The following is a 7,556-nucleotide window of genomic DNA, read 5'->3' as shown; positions in this document are numbered from 1 at the left end:
AAAAAAAAAAAAAAAAAAAAAAAAAAAAAAAAAAAACAAGCATTGTCATAGTACCTGCACCTTGGCACTGTCCCTCCTCACCTATAGCCCTGACCTGCCCAGAGTCACCCAGTACCCCCATGGCGAGTCAGCTCCTCCTGCATCGACCCCACATCTCCATCGCCCCCCCTTCAGGATGGCTCTCCCCTGATTGATTACAAGTAAACACTCAGAGCGTGGGAAGAGCAAGCAGCAATTGTGCTGTGCTTTGCAGACCCCACCCCACCCCCTGCTGCCCCCACTCCCCAATTATTTTTTTCTGGAGAACACTTAGCAGTAAAGGCTAATTTATGAAGTCTCTAAAGATTTGAACTTTCTGCAGAATTGGCTGCAGCTTCTAGTGGGTTAGAGTCTAATTGGAGTAGAGCAGAAGCCGGGAGCTGTGCTGGGGAGGGGAGGGAGGGAAGAGGCCACAGTGTGGGAGCCACACCAGGCCAGCATCTCCAAACAGCTTTCCTCCCCCGCGGAGCCGAGAGACACAGGGCAGGGGTGAGAGCGCAAGGGCAGGCAGGCAGAGGGGTCAGGAGCTCTGTGGGGGACGATCCCCACTGCTAACACTCAAGCCAAATCCAGAAGCTACTCGAGCGCTGGAGGCTCCTCAAGGTGCTCCGTCCACCCTTGCTCCCTCCCAAGGTGGCAAGATCAAATCCAGCTTAAGTCTGCTCTGCTCTTTAGATTTTCTCATGTCATGAGTCTATGCCTGTCCCTGGAGCCAGACATTCATATCCCTCCCTTCCTCTCTCTTCCTCTCATGAGGGCCAAAGCTGAATTCTGTAAGGACAAATAAGCATTAAAAATAAGAGGGTCAATTCTCCATGTTGAAAATAATGGGAGAGGCCCCACCCCCACCCCATCCCACTCCCTTTTCTTAGAGAAATTACTTTAGACAACTTGCAACTGGAAGTTCTTTCTCTGTTTCTTTGAAATGTACATAAATCTGGGGCTGGCCAGTCAGCTGAGTTGTTAGAGCGTGGTGCTGACAACACCAAGGTCTGGGGTTTGATCCCCGTCCTGGCCAGCTAAAAAAAAAAAGAAAGACCAAGTGTGAAATATATGCGAATCTCTTTAAAAAGCTAAATAAAGGGCCGGCCCGTGGCTCACTCAGGAGAGTGCGGTGCTGATAACTCCCTATATAGGATCAGACCCCGCAGCAGGAGCGCCGCTCCCAGTGCTGCACTCTCCCGAGCGCACCATGGGGTCGGCCCCAATGTCCAATATTTTTATAAAAGGGATATATAGCATGCTAATGAGAGAAAACCAAACTATCATCTCGTAATAACTTCGTATAGCATACATTATACGAAGTTATACGACCACGGGTTCGGATCCTATATAGGGATGGCCGGTTTGCTCACTGGCTGAGCGTGGTGCTGACAACACCAAGCCAAGGGTTGAGATCCCCTTACCGGTCATCTTTATTTATTTATTTATTTATTTTTTAAAAAAGCTAAATAAACCTCTTGCCAGTTTTAGTACCTCGGCACATCTTGAGAACCAACACTTTGAAATGTAATCATCAAGGAAGGTAACGCCCCATCTCCTAGTTTCTGGGGAAGGTAGGAGCCTAACTTCAGCTCCAAGGTGCAAAACCACCTCTTGACATAAAGAAATGAGTTTATTTTTCCTTTGGATAAAGGCAATTAGCAAACACAGGTGGCCACCCCAATATCCAGGTGAACCTAGAGTAAACTACATGTGACAAATGGTGCCGTAAAGTCCTCCTACCTGAAGACTGGTTACTGTTTCTCCTGAGAACACGCATGTCATAGGTTGCATCTGGTGGGCCATCTAACAGGGTGGGCCTCCTCGCTGCCCTGGCAGTCTCCTATGGATTGCCTGTGATGGACATCACATTCTGGTTGAATGCTTATTTAACCAGAGAAAGAGAATAATCTTTCTCTTCTATCTTTGTGAAGAGGTTATCTAGGTTGAGAGGAGATCTTGTTTTCAATTATAGTTCCCCAGCAATTCCCATGCTTTCCTAAAGAGAGGATATGGCAATGCCCTGCCCAGGCCCTTCAGGAGGAGGGAGATCTAGGCAGCACCACGGGCAGGGGAGTGGGGGAGGGGTGGAGGAGGGCCGCGTAGGCCCTGCAGAGGTCAGACCTGCTGGGATAACGAGCCTGGGTGTCATCTGGAAGACACAGGCTCAATCTGTCCTGGACTCAGCAGCTGGTCCCAGTCCCCCAGCCCCCAGCCTGCCCGCTTTTCAGGGCTCTCTCCCTGGATTCACCTGCTGTCTTTTGTGTGTTGACTGTTAAACTTCTTTTGTTTTCCCTTTTAGTAGTTCTTGTCCACCCTGCATGCAGAGCCTGTGTGTAATGCATGCACCACGAAGGTCCACAGATTTTTCTGTCTACTAAGTCCCCTTTGTTTCCTCATTCATTGGACCCCATTCATGAATTTTTTTTAAAATTGCTTTTCTAGGCAAAGACTGAAGTGTACTTTGCTTTTTCTGTGAAGAAATGTTAAGTAAATTTGTCAATGATTTTGCTGGGCGGCATTGAATTGACTTGATGGCAGGAACTCTCTTTGAAGCGTTTGATTTTTTTGCACACTGGATTGTTGAATGTTGATTCTTTTTCTCCTTTATCCTTGCTCTCTGAATGGGAATCCCACAGCAGACAGGCCCCTGTTGCCCTGGGCACTGCCTGATGACCTGGAGAGACGACTTGGTTTAAGCCTCTGAGCTAATTATCAACAATGGCTGCACTTTAGAATCACCTGAAGAGCTTTAAAACTAACTATGCTGATGTTCAAACACACTGGACCCCCCACCCCAGAGTCTCTGCCTTAATGGACACAGGGTGGTGCCCCACGCAGCATCTGTCTTAAAAGTTCCACAGTAGGTCTGGGGTGGGGGGTCCAGGATGGGGGCCCCTGTCACTTATGTCAGGTGCTCCTGTGAGTTCAGAAGCCTCGAGTTGAGGGCTGAGAGGCGGCACAGCACAGGTCGGGATCTCTCCACCCTACCGCTCATTACTGGGGGGAACTTTTAAAATATACTGATACCTGGCATCAAATCCAGCGATTCTGATTTTATTGGGCTAGGTTGAGACCTGGGCACCAGGAGCCTCTAATGTATAGCCAAGGTGAGACCCACTGGGACACAGGAAAGAGCCCTGCCTTCCCAGTCAGCCTGACCAGGACTAGAATCAGGGCTCTGCTGGGTGACTTTGGACAGGTTAATGAACCTCTCTGAGTCTCAGTGTTCTCATTTCCAAGAGGTTGACTGCAGCTGTCTTCTGTTGGAGTGAGCAGAACTGAAGCCATGTTAGGACCTAAAACTGCATGGGCTTGTAGGCAAATTTTAAAAGGACACAGTTTTTTTTTTTCTCTCAGCATGCATTTCCCTGAGTTCCCTCTTTTCCCACAGTTATTTGATATTTTGGGCCTTGGTTATGGGGCAAGATGACATTATTTACATGAATGTAAAGTTGTTTTCCAGCCAACCTGAAGCTGCAGACTTACAGGTACTACCCAGACCCTGAGATAAGGCCGGGAGCAGAAACCAGATGGAGTCTTGGCGAGACCTCGCACCTGAGACCTTGCAGGAAGCTCTTGCTGCCCACGTGCCCCTCCCTCCTGCTTTTCATTTCCCATGTTCCATTCCCTCAACCCCCTCTTTAAAAAACACCTCCGTAAATCTAAGTCTTTGAGATGGGATAGCCTACTATCTCCTTCAGCTGAATACCTCTGCTTTTCTAACACCAACCATTAGACTTCTGAGTTTTTCCCCTTCCTTCTCAAGAGGACAGGTAGCCAGACCTGAGTTCAGTAACACTTCCACCAGCACAGCCTGGGTTAACTATCTCAATAATTCTCCCTTGTCAAAAAGTACAAATTTGCCACAGTAACTATATTACCAAGAAAAATTCAGTTCTTATCAAAAAGAACTGCTTTTTGGAATGTGGAAAAGAAGATGCCAGGGCCTGCCTGTCTTTCCAGTCTGTGGCAAGTGTCATGACAGTGGCTCCTTTCCTTGTTTCATGAAATCCTACTTTAGGAGGCTGGCTCTTTTGAATCAAACTGTAGTTAATTAAATCCTCCCTGAAACTCACTAGGGGAACTCTTTACATATATTTAAAGTCATGCATGCTAGATCTTATCGGAAAGAAATTAGCTGTTTCCTGTTGGAAATAATCACATTGTATCACAATATAAATAGGAAGCAACTTAGCTCAGGAACTGAGCCTTGAACTTAATGTCAGATCAATGGGTTCCAGACCATTTGGCCAATGCACCTCACCTCTTCCAGCCTCCATTTGCTCAACTAAATTTTGGATTGTGATTCTGAAAAGTGGGGTTGGAAATGCTGCTGCTGCTACTGCTATGAAGACTGTGCAATTCCACAGCTCATGCCTGATGCCAACATCAGCACTGCAGAGTGTGATGGAGAGGCATTAAAAGAACCACGTTTTCCTAGTGGGCCCTTCCATCACACTTTCTGAACCTGCTATTGGTACTGCACTCTGCCAAATGTAGAGAGGGATAAAATCGATACAGAAGTTCAGAGAAGTCATGCATGTCACTAACTCTAGCACACAGCAGCAAAGAGGCTCAGGGCAGTCTTGCTAGAGGAGGTCGTCTGTATTTTTTTTTTTTTTCCTTTTTTTTTTGTCTTTTTTCATGTCCGGCAACGGATCGCAACCCTCAGTGTTGCGCCCGTACCGGACTGGGACCGGCAACGGGATCGCAACCCTCGGTGTTGCGTCCGCACCTCGCTCAGCCAGTGAGCGGGAACCGGTCTGTATGTGGGATCCGAACCCTCAGCGGGAGCGCTGCTGCGCTCCCAAGCGGCGCACTGTAGCAGTGCGCCACCGGGCCGGCCCAGGTCGTCTGTATTTTAACTGTGCATTGAGGAGGGGTGGAGTTTGGGTAATGGGGCAGGAACCACCCTCGTCCCAATGTCAAGGATGCCAAGGAGCCCAGGATGTGAAGCAGGCAGGAGTCAGTTCACAGAGACCTTGGATTACTTTTAGGATATTCCTAGAGGTGAAATTGCTGGTCGAGAATATCAAATTTTCAGCCTCTGGTACACATAGCTCAAGTGTCCTCCAGAAAGGATGCTCCAGTGTGCACCTTGCCAGGCAGTAGGACATCAGCGGCCTTGATCTGAAAATGCAGGAAGAGGAGGAGGTGCAGGGTTGTGAGTTGGGTGGAGTTTGTCACATCCATTCAAATATTCACCCATCACTGGGCTGGGTGTAACGTTCAGAGGCGAATGAACACACTCCTGCCCTCAGTCTGCTGGGAGAGTCAGACCACAGCCCCGGACTGTGGGAGATCTCAGGGTTCCCTAGAAAGCTACAAGCAGATTTCTGAGCTAAAAAGACACTGTCCTTTCTGGGTTCTCCCTCTTTGAGACTCCACACTCACCTCCATGGAATTATTCTCATGGTTCTGCCGGCTCCCTTTGGTTCCCTGACTCTGCAAGCCAGCTAAATTCCCTGGCTGTACATTGGCTGACTCTGCTTTCTGCCACGTTCCTTGTCTCAGCCACTTCCCTTCAGCAGTGCTTGGTGGGATCTGCCCAGCTCCCTGCAAGGGGCTTAGCTGTGCCTTCTCAGGCTCTCAGGTAGGAAAGCCACCATGGGGAATTTCACCAGGGAGCCCTTGCCGTGGGCATCCAAGGCCTTAAAAGTATGCATATCTGTTGGCCCTGCTTTCAGAAATGATCCTAAGGAAATATGCATAAGTATTTGCAGACATTTATCTATAAGATTATGCATGAAAGCTTTGTTTATGAGAGGAAAAAAATTATTGAAAATGATCCAAATTTTCAACCACAGGGTTTAGTTTAATAATTTATGGTGTATTCACACAATGTAGGCGTTATAAATTACATCATGGAAGAATATTTAATGACATGAAAAGAAATTTGAGACAGGTGTAGAACAGTGTATTGTGTGATCCTATTTCTGATAGAAAAAATATATATACATATATAGAGACACAAGGAAGAGAGAAAAGTTATGTGTCAAAATATAAAACATTTGTGAATTCAGATAGTAGAAGTATAGGAAATTTGAATTATCTTCTCTGGATGTTTTCTATGTGAACTGTTCATTACTTGTACAATCAAAATAAAAGATACTCTATTTTTTCAAAGCAACATCTCCCAGGCATGGGACAACGACTCATATTTGAGACATGTGCAGGTTGGAGCTGGCGCTGGGGGGCCACACTATGGGAGCAGGTCCAGGCTGAAGAGGCCTCCAGCTGCTGGGGCACTGCTCAGCCATGCGTTCCTCCGCAGGGGCCATGCAGCAGCCCTGCCTGTGCAACGTGCTGCAGGAGAAATGCACTTGGCAGCCTTGTCTCAGCCCTGGGCAGACAGATCTGACTCCTCAGCTCCTTTACAGACCATAATGGGACAAATCAGAGCTCAGGCCCAATGGTGGCATAAAGGAAGGACGGGTGGATTTTCTGGTCATTGCATTCCACTCAGCTGAGCAGGAACATCAAGCTCCTTCCCTGCCCGACCGCTTAGCCCATGCAAAGCAGGCGCCCCTTCAGGCCACCTTCCCAACTAACCCCACCAGGTGTAAGCTTCCAATGCCCCTGCTCTAGTGAATAATTAACACTTGTAGAGTGCTTTACTGCTAATAGTAATAACAGAAATGATCCTGACAACAGCCCTAGGAGGTGGTACTGTAATGCTCTCAGTACAGATGAGGCAGAAAGAGTGTAAGCAACTAATCCAAAGTCATACACTAATACACGGCAGAGCCAGGATCCAAACCCAGGCAGGGTGGCCCCAGGACCATCCCTTGGAGACATCATGCCATACAGCCTCCCTAGCAGACACTTGCTATCACAGTCATGTTTCCATGGTGATTTTGAGTTGCTTGCAGGTTTTTCCTGGAATACTGTCAATTCCTTCAGGGTGAGAACTTTGCCTTTCACTTCCGTGGGACCACACAGAATACAACACAGTGCCTGGTATATAGCACCTTCCCAGACACTTGCTCTCTGAACACCCAAAGCCCACCTTCTTTACTACTCCAACTGCAGAAGTGGGTGAATCCTACTGAGCTGGACTCTTGCTGCTAGAGGTTTGTCTATAGGTGATCGATCACACAGCCAGTCTGGTAAAAACCCTCTTTATGGACAAACATCTGGCTGGAGACTTGGGAAACCTCAGGATGTGTTAGGTCCCAGCTATCTGTAGGGCTCAAGACTTCCTGCTACCCCTCCACGGCATCTTTCCAAATACCTGTTCAATCCTGGTACCTGGGCAGGATCCAGCTCTGCAAAGGATCGTGGCCTGAGTTCCTCCACTCCAACAGGAAGAGAGACCAGGTAACAGAAAGGGCCTGCAGCCCAGAGGGTGATCCAGTTGCAGTCAACCTCCTGGCTGTCATTTATTTCTTCAGGGTTTCCACGCTGGATTCTAACCCAGGATGTGAGAGTCTGTCACCAAGTCTCGGCAGATCAGTACAAACATTTAAACAGGAGTTATCTCAATGTGGTGGGATTAGGGATGACTTTTTTCATGGCTTTGCTTCTCTGCC

The sequence above is a fragment of the Galeopterus variegatus genome, unplaced genomic scaffold (assembly GCF_000696425.1).
Source record: "Galeopterus variegatus unplaced genomic scaffold, G_variegatus-3.0.2 Scaffold9307, whole genome shotgun sequence".
Taxonomy (NCBI): Eukaryota; Metazoa; Chordata; class Mammalia; order Dermoptera; family Cynocephalidae; genus Galeopterus; species Galeopterus variegatus.
The sequence above is the reverse complement of the archived record's forward strand: the minus strand, read 5'-3'. Positions refer to the sequence as shown.